This window comes from Arachis stenosperma, chromosome 7 (assembly GCF_014773155.1).
Source record: "Arachis stenosperma cultivar V10309 chromosome 7, arast.V10309.gnm1.PFL2, whole genome shotgun sequence".
Lineage (NCBI taxonomy): Eukaryota > Viridiplantae > Streptophyta > Magnoliopsida > Fabales > Fabaceae > Arachis > Arachis stenosperma.
The window spans coordinates 76,416,099-76,442,230 of record NC_080383.1 but is presented as its reverse complement, the minus strand read 5'-3'; the positions used below and the strand labels follow the sequence as shown (position 1 = coordinate 76,442,230).

The window sequence follows — 26,132 nt, the reverse complement described above, 5'->3', positions numbered from 1 at the left end:
TCACAGATGTTAAGAGCATTGTTGGGACCTCCCAACACCAAACTTAGAGTTTGAATGTGGGGGTTCAACACCAAACTTAGAGTTTGGTTGTGGCCTCCCAACACCAAACTTAGAGTTTGATTGTGAGGGCTTTGTTTGACTCTGTATTGAGAGAAGCATATCGTGCCTCTTTTTCATGGTTGCAGAGGAAGATCCTTGAGCTTTAAACACAAGGTACTCCCCATTCAATTGAAGGACTAACTCTCCTCTGTTAACATCAATCACAGCTCCTGCTGTGGCTAGGAAGGGTCTTCCAAGAATGATGGATTCATTCTCATCCTTCCCAGTGTCTTAAGATTATGAAATCAACAGGGATGTAAAGGCCTGTAACCTTCACTAACACGTCCTCTACCAATCCATAAGCTTGTTTTATTAACTTGTCTGCCATCTCTAATGAGATTCTTGTAGCTTGTACCTCAAAGATCCCCAGCTTCTCCATTACAGAGAGTGGCATAAGATTTATACCTGACCCCAGGTCACACAGAGCCTTCTCAAAGGTCATGGTGCCTATGGTACAGGATATTAAGAATTTACCAGGATCTTGTTTCTTTTGAGGTAGAGTTTGCTGAACTCATTTATTTAGTTCACTAATGAGCAAGGGAGATTCATCTTCCCAAGTCTTATTACCAAACAACTTGGCATTCAACTTCATAATGGCTCCTAAATATTGAGCAACTTGCTCTTTAGTTACATCTTCATCCTCTTCAGAGGAAGAATAGTTCTCAGAGCTCATGAATGACAGAAGGAAGTTTAATGGAATCTCTATGGCCTCTATATGAGTCTCAGATTCCTTTAGGTCCTCAATAGGGAACTCTTTTCTGTCTGGGAGATGTCCCATGAGGTCTTTCTCATTGGGATTCACGTCCTCTCCTTCCTCTTGGGATTCGGCCATTTTGATTATATCAATAGCCTTGCACTCTCTTTTTGGATTTTCTTCTGTATTGCTTGGGAGAGTACTAGGAGGAGTTTCAGTGATTTTCTTACTCAGCTGGCCTATTTGTGTCTCTAAATTTCTAATGGAGGACCTTGTTTCACTCATGAAACTTAAAGTGACCTTAGATAGATCAGAGACTATGTTTGCTAAGCTAGAGGGGTTCTGCTCAGAATTCTCTGTTTGTTGCTGAGAAGATGATGGAAAAGGCTTGTTATTGCTAAACCTGTTTCTTCCACCATTATTAAAGCTTTGTTGGGGCTTCTGTTGATCCTTCCATGAGAAATTTGGATGATTTCTCCATGAGGAATTATAGGTGTTTCCATAGGCTTCACGCATGTAATTCACCTCTGCCATTGCAGGGTTTTCAGGATCATAAGCTTCTTCTTCAGAAGATGCCTCTTTAGTACTGTTGGATGCATTTTGCCATCCATTCAGACTCTGAGAAATCATGTTGACTTGCTGAGTCAACATTTTGTTCTGAGCCAATATGGCATTCAGAGCATCAATTTCAAGAACTCTCCTCTTCTGAGGCGTCCCATTACTCACAGGGTTTCTCTCAGAGGTGTACATAAATTGGTTATTTGCAACCATGCATGTCAATGAGTTCTTGAGCTTCTACAGGCATTTTCTTTAGGTAAATGGATCCACCTGCAGAATAGTCCAGTGACATCTTAGAAAGCTCAGATAGACCATCATAGAATATATCTAAAATGTTTCACTTTGAAAGCATGTCAGAAGGACACTTTTTGGTCAACTGCTTGTATCTTTCCCAAGCTTCATAGAGGGATTCACCATCTTTTTGCTTGAAGGTCTGAACATCCACTCTAAGCTTGCTCAGCTTTTGAGGAGGAAAGAACTTGGCCAAGAAGACCGTGACCAGCTTATCCCAAGAGCCCAGGCTATCTTTAGGTTGTGAGTCCAACCATGTTCTAGCTCTGTCTCTAATAGCAAAAGGGAAAAGCATGAGCCTGTAGACTTCAGGATCTACTCCATTAGTCTTAACAGTATCACAGATCTGCAAGAATTCAGTTAAAAACTGATAGGGGATCGTCTGATGGAAGTCCATGAAACTTGCAGTTCTGTTGCATTAGAGCAACTAGTTGAGGCTTTAGCTATAAACTGTTTGCTCCAATGGCAGGAATTGAGATGCTTCTTCCATAAAAATTAGAAGTATGTGTAGTATAATCACCAAGCATCCTCCTTGCGCCTCCACCATTGTTATTGGGTTCTGCCATGTCTCTTTCTTTTTCGAGATTCTCTGTAAGGTTTTATCTGGATTGTTGTGCTTTAGCTTCTCTTAGCTTCTTCTTCAGAGTCTTTTCAGGTTCAGGATCTGCTTCAACAAGAATGTCCTTGTCTTTGCTCCTGCTCATATGAAAAAGAAGAGAACAGAAAAAGAAGAGGAATCCTCTATGTCACAGTATAGAGACTCCTTTATGTGAGTAGAAGAAAAGAAGAATAGAAGAATGAGAAGAGGAAAATTCAAATACAGAGAAGAAGAGAGGGTTCGAATTTTTAAGATGAAGAGAAGAATGTTAGTAATTAAATAAATAAATAGAAGAAGATGAGAAGGAGAGAATTTCGAAAATTGTGTTTGAAAAAAGGTTAGTGATTTTCGAAAATTAAGAGAAGAAATAAAATTAAAATTAAAATTTGAAACAATTAGTTAATTAAAAAAATTTTGAAAAAGAGGGAGGTGATTTTCGAAAGTTAGAGATAGGAAAGTATTTAGGTGGTTTTGAAAAAGATAAGAAATAGTAAAACAAAAAGTCAATTAGTTAGTTGAAAAAGATTTTAAAATCAATTTTGAAAAGATAAGAAGTTTGAAAAAATTTTGAAATTGATTTTGAAAAAGATATGATTGAAAAGATATGATTGAGAATTATTTTGAAAAAGATTTGATTTTTAAAATTAAAATTGATTACTTGACTAATAAGAAACGAAAAGATATTACTCTAAAATTTAAAGATTGAACCTTTCTTAACAAGAAAGTAACAAACTTCAAATTTTTGAATCAATCACATTAATTGTTAGTAAAGTTTTCGAAATTTTGAAATAAAGATAAGAAAAATATTTTGAAAAATAATTTTAAATTTTCGAAAATCATAAAAGAAAAATGAAAAATATTTTATTTTTGAAAAAGATTTTGAAAAGATAGGATTTTTAAAATTGAAAATTTGACTTGACTTATAAGAAATAGCTAAGTTTTAAAAATTTTTTGACTAAGTCAACTCAAATTTTCGAAAATTATGAGCAAAATAAGGAAAAGATATTTTTTATTTTTGAATTTTTAATGAGGAGAAAGAAAAACATAAATATGACCCAAAACATGAAAATGCAAGATCAAAACACATAATGCATGTAAGAACACAATGAATGTCAAGATGAACACCAAGAACACTTTGAATGTCGAGATGAATATCAAGAACATATTTTTGAAAAATTTTTAAGAAAAGAAAAACATGCAAGACACCAAACTTAGAAATCTTCAATGCTTAGACACTATGAATTCAAAAATGCATATGAAAAATAACAAAAAACACAAAACAAGAAAATATGAAGATCAAACAAGAAGACTTACCAAGAACAACTTAAAGATCATGAAGAACATCATGCATGAGTTTTCGAAAAAATATGCAAAAGTTTTTAAAACATGAAATTGACACCAAACTTAAAAATTGACACTAGACTCAAACAAGAAACACAAAATATTTTTTGTTTTTATGATTTTATAATTTTTTTTATTTTTCGAAAATAATTTTTTGGAAAAAATGAAAACAAAGAAAAACTTTTTGAAAGATTTTTGAAAACATTTTGAAAAGAAAATTACCTAATCTGAGCAACAAGATGAACCGTCAGTTGTCCAAACTCGAACAATCCCCGGCAACAGCGCCAAAAACTTGGTGCACGAAATTGTGATCATCAACAATGGCTCCAATGACTTGGTGCTCTCAAACGTGAATCACACTTTGTCATAACTCCACACAACTAACCAGCAAGTGCACTGGGTCGTCCAAGTAATAAACCTTACGTGAGTAAGGGTCTATCCCACGGAGATTGTTGGTATGAAGCAAGCTATGGTCACCTTGTAAATCTCAGTTAGGTGGATTCATATGGTTATAATGGTTTTTGAAAATAATAATAAATAAACAGAAAATAAAGATAGAAGTACTTATGTAAATCATTGGTGGGAATTTCAGATAAGTGTATGAAGATGCTGTGTTCCTTTTGAATCTCTACTTTCCTGCTGCTTTCATCCAATCCCTCTTACTCTTTTCCATGGCAAGCTGTATGTAGGGCATCACCGTTGTCAATGGCTACATCCCATCCTCTCAGTGAAAATGGTCCAAATGCTCTGTCACAGCACGGCTAATCATCTGTCGGTTCTCGATCATGTCGGAATAGAATCCATTGATACTTTTGCATTTGTCATCACGCCCAACAATCGCGAGTTTGAAGCTCGTCACAGTCATTCAATCCCTGAATCCTACTCGAAAAACCACAGACAAGGTTTAGACTTTCCGGATCCTCAAGAGTGGCTGCCAAAGGGTTCTAGCTTATACCACGAAGATTCTGGTTAGGGAATCCAAGAGATACTCGCTCGCTCTAAGGTAGAACAGAAGTGGTTGTCAATCACTCGTTCATAGGTGAGAATGATGATGAGTGTCACGGATCATCACATTCATCATGTTGAAGTGCAACGAATATCTTAGAGTAAGAATAAGCCGAATTGAATAGAAAACTGTAGTACTTTGCATTAAAACTTGCGGTACATCAGAGCTCCACACCTTAATCTATGGTGTGTAGAAACTCCACCGTTGAAAATACATAAGTGATCAAGGTTCAGGCATGGCCGAATGGCCAGCCCCCAAAGTCTAAGAACTAAACGTCCAAAGATGGATGCTAAGATAAAAGACGAAACCAAGATGTCTAATACAATAGTAAAATGTCCTATTTATACTAGACTAGCTACTAGGGTTTACAGAAATAAGTAATTAATGCATAAATCCACTTCCGGGGCTCACTTGGTATGTGCTTGGGCTGAGCTTGAGCTTTACACGTGCAGAGGCTTCTCTTGGAGTTAAACGCCAAGTTGTAACGTGCTTTTGGCGTTTAACTCTGGTTTATGACGTGTTTCTGGCGTTTGACTCCAGAATGCAGCATGGAACTGGTGTTGAACGCCAGTTTGCGTCATCTAAGCTTGAATAAAGTATAAACTATTATATATTGCTGGAAAGCTCTGGATGTCTACTTTCCAACGCCGTTGAAAGCGCGCCATTTGGATTTCTGTATCTCCACAAAATCTATTTCGAGTGTAGAGAGGTCAGAATCCAACAGCATCAGCAGTCCTTTGTCAGCCCTCTATCAGAGTTTTGCTCATGTCCTTCAATTTCAGCCAAAAAATACCTGAAATTATAGAAAAACACACAAACTCATAGTAAAGTCCAGAAATGTGAATTTTGCATAAAAACTAATGAAAACATCCCTAAAAGTAGCTAGATCCTACTAAAAACTACCTAAAAACAATGCCAAAAAGCGTATAAATTATCCGCTCATCAATCAACAATGGTGCCAAAGACTTGGAGCTCTCAAACGTGAATCACACTTTGTCATAACTTCGCACAACTAACCAGCAAGTGCACTGGGTCGTCCAAGTAATACCTTACGTGAGTAAGGGTCGATCCCACAGAGATTGTTGGTATGAAGCAAGCTATGGTCATCTTGTAAATCTCAGTCAGGCGGATTCTAATGGTTATGATGGTTTTCAAATATAAAGATAAATAAAGAATAAAATAGAGATAGAGATACTTATGTAATTCATTGGTGGAAATTTCAGATAAGTATATGGAGATACTTTGTTCCTTCTGAATCTCTGCTTTCCTACTGCTTTTATCCAATCATTCTTACTCTTTTCTATGGCAAGCTGTATGTTGGGTTTCACCGTTGTCAATGGCTACCTCCTGTCCTCTCAGTGAAAATGGTCCAAATGCTCTGTCACAACACGGCTAATCATCTGTCGGTTCTCAATCATGTTGGAATAGAATCCAGTGATTCTTTTGCGTCTGTCACTACGCCCAACACTTGCGAGTTTGAAGCTCGTCACAGTCATCCCATCTCAAATCCTACTCGGAATATCACAGACAAGGTTTAGACTTTTCGGATCTTAGGAATGGCCGCCAATAATTCTAGCTTATACCACGAAGATTCTAATTAAGGAATCCAAGAGATATGCGCTCGATCTAAGGTAGAACGGAAGTGGTTGTCTGGCACGCGTTCATGGGTGAGAATGATTATAAGTGTCACGGACCATCACATTCATCATGTTGAAGTGCAGCAAATATCTTAGAATAAGAATAAGTTGAATTGAATAGAAGAATAATAGTAATTGAATTAATACTCGAGGAACAGCAGAGCTCCACACCTTAATCTATGGTGTGTAAAAACTCCACCATTGAAAATACATAAGTGATAGAGGTCCAGGCATGTCCGAATGGCCAGCCTCCCCAAATAGCATGTGAATATGAAAATAGGAAATCAGACCCCCTTAGTACAATAGTAAAATGTTCTATATATACTAAACTAGTTACTAGGGTTTACAGAAATAAGTCTTAGTTCAGAAATCCACTTACGGGGCCCACTTTGGTGTGTGCTTGGGCTGAGCTTGAGCTTTACACGTGCAGAAATCTACTTCCAGGGCCCACTTTGATATGTGCTTGAGCTTGAGCTTGAGACTTCTCTTGGAGTTAAACGCCAAGTTGTAATGTGTTTTTGGCGTTTAACTCTGGTTTGTGACGTGTTTCTGGCGTTTTACTCCAGAATGCAGCATGCAACTGGCGTTGAATGCTAGTTTGCATCATCTAAACTCGAACAAAGTATGAACTATTATATATTGCTGGAAAGCCCTAGATGTCTACTTTCCAACGCAGTTGAGAGCGCGCCATTTGAAGTTCTGTAGCTCCAGAAAATCCATTTCGAGTGCAGGGAGGTCAGAATCCAACAGCATCAGCAGTCCTTTTTCAGCCTGAATCAGATTTTTGCTCAGGTCCCTCAATTTCACCCAGAAAATACCTAAAATCACAAAAAAACACACAAACTTATAGTAAAGTCCAGAAATGTAAATTTTGCATAAAAACTAATAAAAACATCCCTAAAAGTAGATAGATTCTACTAAAAACTACCTAAAAATAATGCCAAAAAGCGTATAAATCATCTGCTCATCAGTGTGCCACCGGCGTGCAACACCCAAGAACTGTGTCCCTTGCATGCAAAAGCGTGGCGTTCAGGGGAAAATGTGTCACTTGGCCCAATTTTCATAATTAAACCTTTTTGCCAATTCAAGCCCATTCAAAATGCAATTTGGACCACTTAAGCCTTGAAAAAAAGATACAAAGCTCAAGATTTAATATGGAAGATTAGATTAGATTTTATTTTGTTTTGAATTTAAATTTTGAATTTAATAATTAGGTTTAGTTTTTCTCTTTAGTATCTAAGGATTCTAAAAATACTTTGAAAATGTAAGGTGAGTGATCGTACTTTACCAAATAATTAAGAGAAAAAACTAAGAGGATCAATTCCCAATAAGTTCTATAGTTGTCAAAATATATTTTTACCGTACGCATCCCACCCATCCCATTCAAATATTATCATCCTACCAAAACAATTAGATTTGAATATAAGAGCGAGACTACCTTAGTTTTACATAGTGGGCAAATCACTTCTACGGAGGAGAGTACGTAACTCTCTCTTACGTAACATTTATGATCTAGTGTATGTTAGAAGTATACCTATTTAAGAACTACCTGTTAAAATTAGTTAGTGTTAGTTTCACTTTCCCTCCTTTGTTTAGATGAGTCTCATTGCACTATATATATCCTTATCTAGTGCCTCTTTGATGTACATGATTTTAATCATAATTCAATCCTGCATTATTTTCTGTACAAGCAACTCATCTTCCAACTCTGTTTTCGTCTTCTCTCAATATTTTGTCAATAATTCTTGTTGCTCTATTAGCTTATCATGATATGTAGAGTCCTTTTCCTGCTAATTTGATCATTTCCTATCACCTTTTTGATATATAATTCAGTGTTTCTTTCTTTGTACCTTTTTGTTCATCTTAAACTTTTTCTTGACAATCTCACACCTTTTCATCACGGCTCTTAAAAATTTCGATTCTAAAACCATGAAATCTCTTACCCCCATTGCTAAGAAATTATAAGATAATAATTTCTCAACATGGAAGCATCAAGCACATCTCATCATCTAGAGTTTGAGTATGAAACCAACTTTGAAAGTGATTACGTCCTTATGGGATTATGTATTCTTTTATATTAAAGTTACAACTGCTAAAAATGTCATTATTTAAACACTTGAAAAATGTATATACAACTAAATTTAATTTTTGTTTAATCTCTATTGTTTGTGAAAATATTGATTTAAAGTACCATGTGAAATAAAAAGAATCTCAGATATGTTATTTATATATTTTTGTTGGTCTCATAGACATAGGAGTATTGATCGACTTTATTCTGATTTTGTTGCATATAAAAAAGTTAAATATCAAGTTTTTTTAAATATATTGTGTATTTTTTTACTTATTCTTATTCATACATGAATTGATATTTTTATGAATTTTCTACTTGGTTTGTCTAGAGTTAGAAAACATAATTATAACATTACTTTTATTTTGGACAGAATTAATATGATATTATTTTTAATTGTATATCACATTGCAGAGTTATTTTTCAAAGAGGTTGATCATGTACTAACTTATGCTAATTGTTTGGATGCTCATATCTTACGTGATAAGAGTGTTTTAGATAATTATTTACTAGAAATTAATTTGGCAATTTATAACTTTCTTGGTTGTTATACTTGTGAATCTCTAAATGATATTAAGTATTTGATTATTTTGGCATTATTGCTTTTGCCTTTGAGTAATGGTGTTACTTTAGATGGTGCAAATAAGGTTGAAAAGATTAAACTTGCACATGTGGGAGACATAGTCCCAATTCAGTGAGTAGAAAAGAGTTATCAAAATATGATATTTGAACTTGGAGATTGGGTTTGAATTCATTAAAGAAAAGAAGAACTTCTTATTCAGAGAAAAATAACACTTATTGCTAGAGAAGATGGTCCATTCTAAGTGTTGGAGATTATCAAGAACAATTTTAGCAAGAATAATTTTTTTAGTGAGTATTATGGTCCAATTGTATTTAGTGTATCTAATTTTTCTCCTTTTGAGGACGAATCTTTTTGAGGAGGGAGAGAATGATATGTGTTAAGGAGGCAATTTCGTCATTTTAAAGACAATATACAAAATGATAATCTTACCGTATTTAAGGATCTGAATGCTAGAAGAATTATACTATGCCAGTCTTGGATGCCAAAGAGACTAAGAGTTCGTCTCAAAATTAGTGGTGCTGAAATGGCGGCATTCACAAGACCCATTGGATTAAATCAGGATAACAAGAAACTCAATAGTGCTTTTCAAGTCCAGTGGAAGGCATAAATCTATTATTAATTTTGAAATTATGTAATTTTATTTCAGTTTATTTTGTTGTTAAGAATTGTCAAAGATTTTATTTGGTTTTGATTTTCCACTACAAGAAATGCGCCAAGTACCATTAGAATTACCGGTGGATCCGTCAAATAAATTTGTCAGTAATTAGTTTACTGTCGGATTGAATCTGATGGTATAAATGGCACATAAAATTTTTTTACCGGCAGATTATTCTATCTGACGCTAATTACCGCCGGATTTTGTGTCAGTTTTTTCAATTAATATGACAAAACTAAGTTGATAATTACCGTCAGATTAGTTCGACAGTAAATTTGGAGCCATATTATGTTTTGTGGAGTTCAATTATGTTTTGTGGTGCCCAATGCAGAGGTGCGAAGGCCGCTCGCGAAGAACGACCCCAACCCGAAGACGTGATTTTCGCAGGGATCAGAGGCAGTCTCGCGCCAAACCTTATCAAGATCTACCACCAAGGCATCGAAGCTGGCAGGGTCGTCCCCACTAGGCAGCTGAGATTGGTGGGTTGCGGCCTCCAATCTCTGCATGTAGTCCCCCTGTGTAACACATGTTTTGATTATGATGACAGTTAATTGACTTTAAACCGAATAAAGTTCAAAGTTAGAATTAATTGAAACTCACATAATGAGCCGCAGACTGCTCATCGACAAATCTCTCCTTGTTGGCCTTCAATGTATAGGTATACTTGAAGGTCTCCGCTGATGTCGCCTCATGATCCAACGACTTAGATTAGCAAATAAACTACATACCAGCCTGCTCTTCGTCTTTATGAAAGTCGCCGATCTACCAGTATACTTCGATGACCTCGGGGAAGCCCTGTTAGCTCTGTTCGTTGGATGGTGACGTTTGAACCCCTCATCAGTACTAAAATAGATGTGCATTTCCTTTTTAAGATTTGGACGGAGCCAAATAGTGAGGTTGTCACGCCCCTGACAAATGTCCTGTATCATCTGTTGAAGTTGCTTAGCTACTCAGTGGTCATAGATCTTCCTGATCAAGATATGATGTTTCTTATCCCAGATAAATTTCTCCTACACAAAGTGCTTTAATAATATTAGTTAGTCAAAATAAAAAATAATTAAAATATAGTTAATTCAACAACATTGAGTTCTTACTGCCCACTTCTGAAACCATCACTCTCTGGTCTCAGTAGGGTTCTTCGTGTAGCTCAGCCATGTGGTGTTGTATATGGAATTAATCACGTTGGATATCTCCTATGTGCATGCATTGTTGTTTGGTGCAAACCTATTAATGAAAATCTTGAGATTAGCAAATACATGAAAACACATAAAACTTAACAAATTCAAAATAGATTGTAGATAAAAGACATTAAAATAGTATGTACTCGCAACTGCATGTCATCAAGCCAAATCATCATCCATATTATGGGAGGTGGTGGAAGGCATCTAGCTGAGACGTAATAGAGAAATCATCCACTGCGGACTCTGTTGCTGGAGCTATAGGGGGCAAAGGGGGTGTAACAGAAGGAGGCATTTAGTTCGTGTTCAGGACCATGATGAATTGCTGGTCTGCTAGAGCTGCCTGTGACGTCATAGGGGTCGATGGGGTAGTTGTGTAGAGGTTAATGACTGAGCAGTCCCTGAGAATCCGATGAAAACCCTCCCTCTACCACGACTACGAGATCCACTCGTTCTACCTCTACTATTTGTCGTCATGTTTGCAAAAAGAATATATTATTAACGCTAATCAGTATATATATAACACAAATCCTTCAACATTTATATTATTTCAAAAAAATTTTGACATAACTTCTCCTAAAATTAGATATATATCCACCTTTATGATTTCTAAATCCAATCAACCTTAATCCATAACATTAGTCAAAACTCAATTAAATTTACAACATTTTTCGCAGAATATATTAACTTGTTTATAAATTAAAAATGCAATATTTTTGTTTGAGTTATGCTGAGAAATATAGAGTAACATATTGAATACTGAATTAGAACTAATTTTTAACATTTCTCTCTTGTGTATATACTATCACACTTGGCCTTTGAAAAATTTAAAAGTCACTGCAAGCTAAATAACTTTAAAAAGTGCATATTTTTTATATTTAATTTTTTGTTTGAAAGCCATGTGAAGAAATTTTATACCTCCATTGTCATCTGTCTTTTTATTCATTTTATTTTCATACTTGAATTCACACTACTTAGTATATACATATATCTTTTTATTTGGAGCTATAGTGCTAAATTTGAAACAAATTATGCTCATATAAATTTACTTAAAAGTGCATCTTGATTATTGACATCAAGTTTAACTTAATCCTAAATCCTAAATTAGTATATGATAACCAAATTCTAAATCCTAAATTAACATATAACTATATCTTAAATTCTAAATTAACTTAATCCTAAATCCTAAATTAGCATATCATAACCAAATTCTAAACCCTAAATTAACATTAACTAAATTCTAGATCCTAAATTAACTTAATTTTAAATCCTAAAATAGCAGGTAATAATCAAATCCTAAATCCTAAATTAACATATAACTAAATCCTAAATTAACTTAAACAAAAAAAGAATGACCATGAAACCTGAAGAGCAAATAAAGGAAGAAGAACTCAAGGAAAGCAGATGCAGTAGCGGTGCTAGACGGCGATGGCGAGACACGAACATAGAGAGAGAAAGAGTCGCGGATGACGGAGGAAAGAGGAGAAACGGGTTAATTTCGGTTAGGGGGAGAGGAGGCAGCGACAGGAAGGGCCGGCGGTGACGGGACTGACGGAGCGATGGAGAGAGGAGAGGGTTAGAGAGAGAGTGGGAGAAGAGAGACTAGAGACAGAGAGAGGAGATTTCGAAATGAAGGGGGAAAGTGTTCATGCTTTGAATTTTAGGGTTTGTTACCGTCGGATTTTTCGCTGGTAACCAAAACACAACTTTCCACTAAATGGGTTTTTCGCCGGTAAATTTTACGCTACATTTCGCGCCAATTTTTTTCGTTTTCTCTCTAGTTATTACCGGTGATTTTACAATAAAAAATGAAAATTCGCCGACTTGACGAATTCCACACCAAAATTGTCAATAAATTCGTCGATAAAGCTGACGCTAATGTGCGATGCTAAATCCTACAGTAACTCTGACGGTAATCAACGTATTTTTTATAGTGCTTTGTAATAATTTTTTAGGAGTTTTAAGTTTAAATCAAATCTTATTTAAATTAGTTATAATATCTTTTAGGATTTTTAGTTTAAATCAAATATGATTTAAATTAATAAAGTTAATTTTAGAGTCATATCTAAAAAGATTTGGCCCACTTTTAGGTTAATCTATTAGGGGTTCTATTTAAACACTTTTTGTGGGATAATTAACACAGTTTTTAATGAATAAATCTTCGTGGTTACTTTATACATGTTTTTCTATGTGTGATCCAGTGAGGTGGGTTATTTGCTTTGTTTGTTGCATGAAAAAATTTGAAGGATCCAATCTAAGGATAATTCTTAGTATTAGTTCTTTCAATTTTTGGTCTTTTATTTTAGATTGTCAAAGACGGATTTTTTAAAAGTCTATTTGAAAAAAATTATTCGGTGACCTAGATTGCTAAAAATAAATTTTTGAAAAATCTAATAAAAAAATTTCCTTTTTTTATCAATTCTATTTTTTCATCTTTTTATATTTTTGCTGTATTTTCTTTATCTTTCATTCTTTGTTTGTATTTTTTTTTTATCATTGTTCTATTAGCTTATCTTGATATCTAGAGTCATTTTCTTGTAATTTTTTTGTTCATCTTAAATATTTTTCTTGACAATCTCATACCTTTCCATCACGGCTCTCAAAATTTTTGAAATTATTCTACAACTATGAAATATCTTACTTCTATTGTTGAGAAATTAGAAGACAATAATTTTTCAATGTAGAAATATCAGGCACTTCTCATTATCTAGAATTTGAGTATAAAACCAATTTTAAAAGCCATTATGTACTCATGGAATTATGTACTCTTTCATATTGAAGTTATAACTATTAAAAATGTCTAAAAAACAAATCTTTTAACAGCAACAAATAGACTTAGACAGAGAATAGTTGGTGACAAACTGAGTAGTTATATTTAGTTAATAAAAAAAAACTTCTATTAAAATATAATTACAACTTTCTAGTTCTAGAATTATCTATCAATAGAAGTCTTAGAATTAAAAAAGGGTGTTGAAATTATTTGAAAAAATATTGTAAACACTCTAACACACTGTGTATAGACAAAAAGAAATCAAGTATTTGTTTCACTGTTTCTTTCATTTATGTCTTCAATATTTTTAGTTTATCTATAATATTTTATTTTGAGTATGTTAAGTTATAATATATTTATTGTCTATATTTCAATACTGGTTCTTCTTTTTTTTTTTTTCTTCTTAAATTTTTATTAATATACTCTGATCAGACAACCCACAATATTTAAAAACTCGATCATTGACGTGAACAAATTGCAATAATAATAAGTTTAATTATTCTATTGGTCTCTGTAGTTTCGTAAAATTTTCAATTAGGTTTTTATACTTTTTTTTCTTTTTAGTTGGGTCCTGTACTAAATTTTTTTTCAATTAAGTCTCTCTTAGTAGTAATTAGCTTAATTTTATAGGGACCCAACTAAAAAAAAGAATTAGTATAGAGACCTAAATAAAAGGAAAAAAAAGTATAGAGACCCAATTAAAAAAAGTTTAGCACAAAAACTCAATTAAAAGAAAAAAATATAAAAACCTAAGTGAAAATTTTGCAAAACTATAATAACTAATAGAATAATAATAATAATAATAATAATAATAATAATAATAATATAATAATAATAATAATAATAATAATAATAATAATAATAATAATAATAATTAATAGAACACAAAGTAAAAAGTTAGTTGAAGAGAACTTTTTTGCACGTCCAATGACCACTAAAAAAAATGCAACTAACTTGAACACTATTTGAAATACTAGTCTCCTTTAATATATAAATAGAAAAATATAGGTAGACAATGAAAATACTAAACAATGTGAATAATGAATGTATCGGATGTTCAATTTATTAAGTGTGTAGATGGTTATCCTAATATTAAGATTTAGGTAAATAATTTAAAAGTGTAGTATATTTTTATTTTATAGAGCCAATTTTAGAATCTATTATTTATATTATTCACAAAAATTATTGTCTAACTAATCAAGTCCCGTATAAATAGATTCATAACTCCACTTATTGGTCTCTTCCCCCATTATATTTTGAACTTCTTCCATTCTAAGTTACATCAACCTATGTAAATGATAAAGTAGGTTGCTAACTCCATATGCTGTAAAGACAAGTGAAATTCTTCTCAAGACTTTCATCCTCTACCCATTGGTCCAACCAACATGGAACGAAATTCTACTTCCATTGTCAATAACGATCCTTCTTTCGCACTGCCACTTCCTCTTCTCTTTAATCCCAATCTTTTCCACTTTTGCTTTTTCATTGTTCTAATCAACACCTTGGTGATATATACACCCGAAATTGAAGGAATATTCAAATTTGCCTAAATTCTCTAGTTGCCTCATAATCTACGGCTACAATAATTGAGTGAAATTACATATGTTTTTTATATATTTAATGTATTTCAAAATAAATTATAACTATATTTTGTTTAACTTTATATAACTCTTAAATGTTATAAATTAAACAAGTACAGTATTAATATATAACAGAAATAAAAAAGTACAAGTAACACTTTGGTATTGTATAAATATAGATGTAGAGACACTATGATCACAAAAGGCATTAATACATATGACTCATAAAGGTAACTTTTTTGTAGTGTATGTGTTGTCCACTATATGAGTTTTCATTCATTATTAGAACATAACAATAACAATGTTCCTAGACAACCCTACCACGACCATGATTATTATTGTGGGTGGCGTGGCGTGTTGATGTTAAATAATTGTTAAGCACGGTTGCTTATAAAGCTTTCTTTTTAGTTTTTTCTCCTCCACCATACCTAGCTATGCCCATAATAAATTAATGTAGAATAATTAACAAAGAAAATAGGTCAACTTTGGTCAAATTAGTTTGGTTGAGAACCTGAAAACCGTGTGCAGGTCATCAGAAATAGTTTTAAAAAGAATATTTCTAGATAAACATTTTTTTTTTGGGGGATAATAATAGAAATTAGAGATAATACTAAAGTTATTTTATTTAATATAATATCTTTGTTTTGTTTTTATTTAACATAGCCTCTAATCATTTATAATTTCATGCATATAGCATCTATAATTATATATTTATTACATCAAAAATTACATAACTATTCTAACAATAATTAATATTAAATAAGGCAACTTTATATTGTTTGAGTTGATTTTTTATTGTTTTTTAAATATTATTGTTTTTTTAGCTAAAATCGACCAAATTTTTTAAAATTATTGTGTTTATCTTAAATTTTAAATTCAAAATTATAAATTTTTAATTTTAAATTATAAATTTTAAATGGCCCTAAATTCTCTAAAAATATAAAAATTTAAAGCTAAAAAAATTAATTAATATTAACTAACTAAAATATAATTCTCTGTATTTTTTTAAGAATTATATTTCTAAATTATTATTGTTTATTTGTTGAAAATTCACAACTAATTATGTAAGCTTACTCTACCAGTAACATGCATAACTATATATAATCAACCACGAAAATATCATACATGTGGACAATACAATGCAGACTTTTTAATAGTAGAATTTATGAAAGTAAAGGCGTAGAAGATATCATTACAATGACCATTCTTAGCTGCGACGAGTGGAGAGGTTTATATTCCTAAAGTTGTTTATGGTTATGTCGGAAATGACGTGGAGTTTTTGTCTCGTTGAGTTAGGCATTTGTTAGTTACTTGTTATTTTGTGTTGTTTGATACTGAATATTCCACCTTAGTGTGTTGAATTCTCTTACTTTCAAAAAAAATGAAAAAAGTTAATTTCTACTATACAGGAATTATTATTATTCAGTTTAATTTAAAAAATATTAGGAGCATCAAAATTTATTATTGTTTAATCATTATTTAACTATTAATTTAATTTTTTATTTAATTCTTTTAATTTAATAATCCAATAACATATTTTATTCTATATTTTAAATATTAATAACTAACTAATAACAAAAAAATATTAAATTTTAATAACCTTCTATCATTCCTCATTCAGTTTTATTTGATGTTACATTGTGCTCATGAACTTAATAATAGTAACATAATATATACTTTTCTCTGAACGCATATATAGTAACATAATGTGTAATATCAAATGCGTGCATTCTCTACTTCAATTTAGTGCAATACCATTGTTTGACATTAAACTCAAGCTTAATTATATATTGAGTAGGGAGTAGTATATTAGTCATCAACTCATCACAATATTTAAAAGATTAATTTATTAATATAAAGTGAAATCAATTTTTGTGTGTCGTCTATCAAAAGGAGGTAAAAACATTAGGTTAAGGTCAACATCAAAACTGGAACACCTATGTGGAAAGCATAATAACAATTTTGGGACCTAATTATAAAATCAATTGTCACATGCAAAAAAGAGTTTGATTAGAAAGCTTTTTGGAGGTTTGTAGTGGTATTCCATAATCAGAAAGTAGAAGGTCGGGCACACCACTCAATGAAATAGGATCCTCTCTTCGTTAAGGAAAGCTCTATAATAGATTCTTCAAGATGCTACATAATGTGCTTGACAAGATGTTTCATTCAAATTCAACATAAAAATGTCTTCTTAATTTTATTATTTCTTTTTATAAAAAGGAATTGATAAACCATTAAACCTTTCCTATATCGACAAATATAACTAACTATAGTCTTTCAAAGGAAAAATGGACCAGTGATGTCTTTTCCCTTTTAGAAGAAAATTAAAAGCATATAAATTATTTCAAGAATTATAAAAGTTGGGGGTTTTTTTAATAAAATTATTTATAACGTTAGATAAAAATACTCAAATTATTTTTTTAGATAATTTTATCCAACTAATCGAATTTTTTTATGAGTATATAAAATTAATTTATATCTTTTATAATTAACTACTAGCACTTAAATAATTTATAGTTAAAAATAATATATTACTGTTTTTTTATAATTAAGGCACAATATAATAATCAGAGGCGGATTTAGAAGGGGACATTGTCCCCCTCGCGAAAATTTTAAAACTTTTATATACTATATAATGTGAATTCAATTTTAAAATTAACATGTCTAGTGACTAATTAGTATATTTTCTATTACAAAATCTGAATTCAAATTTTAATTGTTGTATTTTAAACATTAATAGTATATTATATTTTTTTAGATAAACTATTTTGATTAATAAATTTTTTAATTATTTTTTTATTTTTTATTTTTTGTTAACTATTTTAATAATAAATCTTTTCTTATTGTTCCTTGTATATTTTTCATTTTTTTCTTAATTCCTAAATCTATTATAATATAAAAAATACTTTAATTTTTATAACAAATTCTAATTGAATAGTATAAAAGTATATACATAAAAATTAAAATGTTTCACCATTTATTTATTTTCTCATGATATTAAAATAATAACATATTAAATAAATTATTTATTAGTATAAATATTTTATATATTTTATTCACTAATTTATTTTAAATTCATATATCAAAGGTATCAGAGTAACTGGTTTATATTATTTGTGTTATATTTTTTATAATAATAAAAAATAAAAATTAGAATTGTATGTTTGAGAAAAAAAGCTTTGATATATGAGCTTTTTAAAAATATTTATTTTTAGTTATTATGAATGATATTAAATATTAAATATTAAATTATTATCTTTAATTAGTAGAGCTTTTTATTTTAATATAACACTTGTTAATAAATGTTTTTATTAAAAATAATATCACTAATTATATAACACAATATTTAATTACATAAATATTTAATTTTTTATTTCCTCTTCAAAAAATTTCTAAATTTGGTCCTGATAATAAGAAGGATAATAATATGTGTTTGAATAACAAAAGTATATTAAAGGAGTAATTTTAATACTTTAATTTATCGGATTTTTTTATTTAAATAAATAAAATAAAATCATTAATTATCGAAATAAATAAATTTAAAAATATTTACCGATTTGTGTTTTTCAGTCATATTTCGTTTACACTATAAACGAGATGGCGTTACGTGTATCTCGTTTACAGTGTAAAGGAGATATGACACGTCAGGCTATCTCGTTTACAATGTAAATGAGATAGATTTTATTCCGTTTACACTGTAAACGAGATACATGGAGTTGTGTCCCACCGGTTATAAAAGGATGTGTAACCCTTGATATTCTTCACAAATTTTTCGTATCATATTTCTCACAAATACAAGGCATTAATGGCCAGTAGTAGTCTGTACATAGTTGTGCTTGTCTATTCCAATTGCCATATGAGAAACGGCGACAACGGGGTGACATTTGAATGCAAGGATCCGATATTGTTTCGCACTCTGCGTGTGAATACGTTGTCGGATTAGAAGAGTTTGATATTGAGTAGGCTCGGTGGTACAGAAGCGAGGGAGATCGGAAGGGTGGCATATAGGTTGCCGGTCCCCATGGGTAACGGAGCCTTCCGGTTTCGACTATTTCGACTTTAAGGCGACGAGCATGTGCGGGTGATATTCGAGATCCATGGGAGGATCATGGTGGAGCAAGTGATGGAGCTGTCTGCAGAGGTGGGACACAGTGGCAGTGGTCTTTCCGTATACTCGACCTATGTGCAGGACGACCGACCCCTCGCACCACCGCCTATTCATGTCGCCGTTCTAGTGGATGAGGCAGAGGAGTGCAAGGAGGAGTCGGACAAGGATTACGTGACGGACAGTTCCGAATACCCGGAGCTTTCGGTAGTTCCGTCTCACTATCACAGTCTGGATTTGGACGCCATGCATGAGAGGACTCCGTTTCTTGACACGGGTGAAGAGGATTACAACCTAGATGACGGTGTAGAGTTTCGGGTTGGCCACAAGTTTAGAAGCCAAGAGGCAGTGCTTCAGGGTGTCAAGAACTACAGTATTCGAAGGAGTGCGGAGTACCGAGTGATCGAATCAGACCGGTTAAAGTACCATGTGCAGTGCCGTCAAGCTAATAATGGTGTCAATGGAACCTTCGTGTGGCCCTTCGTTAGAACCTCGGATACTGGTAAGCTTAAGTTTACCTGTGCCTTTCATTACGTCTATACGATATACTAAGTAGGTATACGACATGGCTAAAGCAAGCCTGTGTTATTGTGTTCAGGGAGGTTCGGAGAATGGGTGGAGTGCATAGTTGTCTAGCACCCACCATGTCTCAAGACCATCGTAAGCTAGACAGAAGTCTGACCTGCCGGGTCATCTTGGCGTTGATTCAGTCCAACCCATCTATAAGCATTCTGGTTTTGCAAGGAGCGGTCCAAACAAGCTATCACTTCAAATTGTCCTATAAAAAGGTGTGGATGGCCAAGCAGAAGACAATTGCAAAAATCTTTGGGGATTGGGAAGAGTCGTACAACAAGGTTCCCAAGTTGCTTCAGGTACTGCAGAGCTGTTTTTCTGGTACCATTTGTGACCTACGTGTCAAACCATTCTACGATGGACACCTCCTGGTACGTGACTGCAGTATGTTCGACAAGGCATTTTGGTCTTTCCTGTCATGTGTCGAATCCTTCAAGCATTGCAAGCCCTTTGTCTCTGTAGATGGTATGCATCTGTATGGAAGGTATGGTGGTTTGTTGCTTATTGCGGTGGCGCAAGATGGGAATAGCAACATCCTGCCTATTACTTTTGCCATCATGGAGTCTGAGAGCACCGAGTCATGGTCGTTCTTCCTAACTAATCTGAGATGCCACGTCACCCCACAAGACGGATGCTGGTTATCTCCGACAGATATCAGGCTATCAAGGCCGCGCTTAGCTCCAATGACAGTGGTTGGCATCCCCCCAGAGCCTACCATGCTTACTGCATAAGACACATGGTTGCGAACTTCATGACTCGGTTCAAGTCAGCCGAAGGCAAGAGGTACCTCATTAACACTACTTATAGTCCAAGCTAGGCCGGTTACGAGTGGTACATAGATGCGTTGAGAGGAGCTTCACCTACGATGGTTGACTGGGCTGGTCATTTCAGGAAGAAAATTTGGCTACAACATTGCAACAGCGGGCGTTGATTTGGTCACAGGACGACAAATCTGTCCGAGTGCATCAATGAAGTGTTGAAGGGCACCTGGTACTTGCCGATCTCTGCCATTGTGCGCATCACGTACGAGAGATTACAGAAGTTGTTCGGGACGAAGGGCAGAGAGGCATAGTCACAGCTCGCTGCTGGTTGCCGATTCTCACAGAGACTATTGGCCGCCATTGAGAAGAACAGAGAAGGGATACCAAAGATACGTGTCACTCACAGTGACAGGCGGACGTCACTGTTTGTTGTGGAGGAGCTTGAACCGTTTGAGGGATGGGGGCGGGTCCTTCCGTGTTCGGCTATCGGATGGCACGTGTGACTGCGGCTTGTTCCAATCCCTGCATTATCCGTGCCGTCACTCACTAGCTGGGTGTGCCGCTGCTAGCATTGAGTGGGCCCCATATGTGCATTCTGTGTATAAACAGGAAGCTGTTTTCAAGGTGTACGAGATGGAGTTTTTCCCTATCCCAGACGAGTTGACGTGGGCGGAGTGGCATGGGACGAGGCTGTGTCCTAACCCAGTAATGCGTCGAAAAGCAACTGGAAGGCCCGTGTCAACCAGGTTCTGGAATGACATGGATGAGACCGAGTGACATGAGAAGCGGTGTGGTCTATGTAGGCAATACGGTCATACTAGAAGGGGACGTCCTAATCAGCCCACAGGAGATGTGTAGGTCGTACTAAGGTTGTATGTTTACCAAAGTTGGCATGTGTTAGTATTTTTTTATGTAGTGTGTTATATAATGTTGTGGTAACATTGGACGTGAAACATTGTAACTTCCAATGAAAGGTTTAATGACGAGCTCGTCACTTTCTGATGTGTTAGTTTGTTTCTTTGAAAGGAACAGTAACATAAACGTAAATGCTCATAAGAACACTAATAAACCACTATTTTATGGTTTATCTTATGCTCAATTGAGTGGTTTTTATCAACTCTTTACTCACTTATTCATACAATTCGCATGTTTTACATTTTCCTTCCTGATTTTGTGCTATGATTGAAAACATGCTTCTTTGATCTTATATTTGCTTATTATTAATCCTCTCTTATTACCATTAGATGCCTTGATATGTGTGTTAAGTGTTTTCAGATATTATAGCGCAGGAATGGCTTAGAGGATGTAAAGGAAGCATGCAAAAGTGGAAGGAATACAATAAGTTGGAGAAATTGCTAAGCTGTCCAGCCTGACCTCTTCGCACTCAAACGACTATAACTTTAGCTACAGAGGTCCAAACGACGCGGTTTCAGTTGCGTTGGAAAGCTAACGTCCGGGGCTTCGATTTGATATATAATTTGCCATAGCTTCCCCGACGCCAGGCAACGCGAACGCATGAGTCACGCGGACGCGTGACCTGGCAGGAACGCAACCCGCGCGGCCGCGAGAGCCATGCGGCCGCGTCACTTTTCCGTGACTTGTACAGACCAGAAAGCGCTGAAAGTGATTTCTAGGCTGTTTCTGACCTAGTTTTTGGCCCAGAGAACACAGATTAGAGGCTATAAAGCGGGGGAATGCATCCATTCATCATCATGCTCTCATAATTCACTTTTTACATTTTTAGATGTAGTTTTTAGTGAGAGAGGTTCTCTCTTCTCTCTTTAGGATTTAGGATTTAGGACTTCTCTTATTTTTAGGAGTAACTCTCGATCCAGGTTTAATGTTTCTTTGTTTTAAGCTTCCCTTTTATTTTAAAATACTTTGGATTGATTTTCTTAATTAATGTTATTTGAGGTATTTCAGATCTATGATTGCTTTCTTTAATTTATGTTGTTGGTACTTATCCAAATTATTTTCATTCGAGTAGATAGTTTTCGTTTTGGCTTTGGTTAAATAACTGGTGACTCTTGAGTTATCAAACTCATTGTTAATTGAAAATTGAAATTCATCCACTTAACTTACCTTCATAGTTAGAGGTTAACAAAGTGGAAGAAAAATCCAATTCTCATCACAATTGATAAGGATAACTAGGATAGGACTTCTAGTCCTTGTACCTTGCCAAAGGTTTATTTTACAGTTATTATTATTTTATTTTACTTGTCATATAACATATTCCCAACTTACTTCCATAACCCCAATTTTACCTTTTTCATAACCGATAATAAGAACATACCTCCGTGCAATTCCTTGAGAAGACGAGCCGAGGTTTAAATACTCGATTAACAATTTTTAAAGGGGTTTGTTACTTGTGACAACCAAAACGTTTGCATGAAGGGATTTCTGTTAGTTTAGAAGCTGTATCTACAACACGAATATTTTTAATAATTCTTTACTAGAAAAAATCTTAACGTCAAAATAGCGCCGTTGCCGGGGAATTGCAAACGTGTGCCTTATTATTGGTTATTGTAAATATTTTTTCTAAAAAAAAATATTTTTCTTTTACTTGTTTATTTGTTTTCTCTTTTTTCCCCTTATTTCTGATAGCTATTATGAATTCTCACCCCTCTCGCTTTGAGTTTAGTTCTAACTTTGTTGAAGGAAATAGAAACCACAGCAGGAATATGCATCAAGGTCAGACCAATCAAGGATGGATGGAGTCAAGAGGATCTAATCAACCCTTTAAGCAACAACACCCTCCAAGATATCATGGACAACGATCATTCTACAATGCATACCCAGCTGAAAGATATGGTGGACAACCTTGTAACTACCAACAAGCCCCACCCCGTGCCTATAGACTATCCTCTCAACATGACCTCGAACCACCACACTCACAAGCTTTTTTTCGCCATTCGCCACCATACAATCCTTATCCGCCCCAATACCAATCCAATTACTCCCAAGAACCACCACTCCCCCATACACATTACCCTCCATCAAAGTCAGAATCATAGGTTAGCCTCGAAGAATCAATGAAACAATGTACTGCAATCCTTCATCAACTGGAGCAAGCAATAGTGGAGAAGTTAAAACAATTATCTTCTAGACGCTCAGCCCCTCAACAGACCCCCATGGCTTTATGTAGAGAATCCACTGAAGAACACAGTACAAAGGAGACACTGGAAGCTCCAGTGAACAGCATAGAGCATAACTTCGTATTAGAACAAGTAGAAAAAGCTGTCATTGCAGAAGAAGAAGAGTCGGTTGTTGTGGAGAACTCCGTCAAGGATGTTACAATTGACGCTGAGGAGGATTTTGCACCGCCTCCACTGCAAATATCTTATGAAGAACTGAACGGAATAACCCAGGACACAGGCTTCCTTGATGATGATGATCACGAGTCCTGTTCTCTTAGTGACGAACTTGCATCTGCAAGTGATTTCTCTGAGACAGAAGAATCTTCCCTGAGTGAACATGAAGATGATGCTGAGGTAGATTTTTCTCAACCTCCAATATATGATTTGAGTGATGATGAGGGAGAAATTGAAGACTCTGATCAAGATATGGTTGAAGTGGAAGAATTCACAGAAGACTATAAGGGAGTAGAACTTATAGAACCACTGGAAACACCTATCCCAAGGCCATTACCGCCCAACACAAACTACAAGTGGGTAAAATCCTTGTCTTTTATCTTCAATATTCCACTTGAATATGGTTTGCTTGAAACAGATGGCCAGCTTAGAGCTCTCTGCGGCTTTAAGAGTAAAAGGGAAATGGCTCATACTCAGAGCCGGTGCACAAGGTTCAATAAGGTTCCACGCTTCAACTCGAAGTGCGAAGATTGGTATCATGCTCAATTGAGTGGATCACGATGAACGTTTGGTCACCATGGTGAGAATTTACTTTTTAAACCGCCCGGATGGAAAAATATAGATCAAGACGGATGCGGATTTAAAAGCAAAGCTTGGGATCATGGATTCCATTCTGACATTCGTCCCCCTGGGAGCCTGAAAATCTGCTTGAAGCTGCTCAAAAGCTTCACATGCCTAGTTTGGGACCCCGGAGGCTATTGGCATTCCAAGCATTGATGGAGATTTTTGGATGAATTTAAGCATAAGCCACCATAACAGGAAGCTCCTCCAATGTCCAACTTAAGGACTTTAACTAAAAGTGCTAGGTGGGAGACAACCCACCATGGTAAGATCATTCCTTTTTCATTTTTATTTAGTTTTATTTGTTTTCGAGTTTTATTTTATTTTATTGTATTGAACCTGGAATTTTGCATAACATTCATATTAGCATTGCATTCTGCATACAGCATTATTAAAAAAAAAATTTTACGCACGCGATGCGGCAGCGTCGCTGACGCGTCCGCGTCACATGTGCGTTGTGAAGAAGAGAAATCGAACAGAGAGTCATGCGAGAGCGTGGCTGGAGGCGTGCCAGTGGCACAAATCGTCCCACGCGACCGCGTCGCTGACGCGTCCGCGTCACATGAGAATAATGGCCTCCCACGCGACCGCGTGACCCACGCGGCCGCGTGACCTGGTAATCGACGTAAAAGGGGTGCATGGCCGAAAGTTGTGCTGGAGTAAGGCTGGACTGGCGCTAGATGCACAAACCCTCCCACGCAAACGCATGCCCCACGCAGTAGCGTCATTTTTCAAAAATGGCCATCCACGCGATCCCGTCACCCACGCGATCGCGTCACCCAAAATTTGGCAAAATAAGATTTTGAACAGAGAGTTGTACGAGCGCGAGGCTGCCCTCGCGCCAGTAGCATAAATTGAGTCACGCGACCGCGTGACCGATGCGACCGTGTCGATTAACTTACAGCGCAAGTTGCGCGACCGCGTGCCCCACGCGTCCGCGTCGCTTGCGCCGCACAGCTTATCCTAATTTGCCAAATATCTTATCTTTTCTTCCCCAATCCTAATTTCTTTTATCTTTTCTTCTTTCTTCTTTCTTTCTTACTTTACTTCTTTCCCTTCTCATTCTTCTTATCTTTTATTTTATTTTACTTAATTTATTTGCATATCTCATTCATCGCATCTTAATTTTGTGCATATTGTTTTTATTTTCTTTTCTGAATTTTTTATTTTTCCATTGGTGTAAAAAAATTTTTTTATTCTACTGTTGCATCTTTTCTTGAATTTATTTTGGTAACTTGTTTTACACTGTGGGATGATATTAATTATCTGCCAATGCCAATCTTTTATGATACTTGCACTCCATTTGCATTGGCATGAACTTGTATTGATACTTCCATTACCCACTCTCCTCCCCTATGTTACAAATTTTATACCACTGGTATGCCATGGCTTCTATTATTTTCTCACGTATATGTTGAAGCTTCCATGTAAATGAGACCCTTATCATTTGGCATTAACCCACCCGTACTTTATTTATTTTCTTATCTTTATTTCTGGGTTACTTTTCTTCCCTTTTTCTTTCAGGATGGCCACCCGGAGGGGAACCGGAAGACGTTTACATGGGGAGACAAACAAGTCCATCTGCACAATCCTTGAAGAAAGGCATCAGTTGGAACAATCCGTCCACCTGCACATCTCAGCATGCACCGAGGAAGGTGAAATCTTTAAGTGTGGGGAGGTCGATACCGATCTCCATGGGTTAG

The 26,132-nt window shown here is 34.9% G+C and overlaps 1 non-coding gene across 1 annotated transcript; it reads left to right on the top strand.

Annotated features, from left to right (window-relative positions):
- Positions 1-1,697: 1,697 nt before the first annotated feature.
- LOC130943007 (small nucleolar RNA R71) lies at positions 1,698-1,805 on the top strand. Its single transcript, XR_009071547.1, has one exon. It is a non-coding gene; the product is annotated as a small nucleolar RNA R71 (small nucleolar RNA).
- The last annotated feature ends 24,327 nt before the right edge of the window (positions 1,806-26,132 follow it).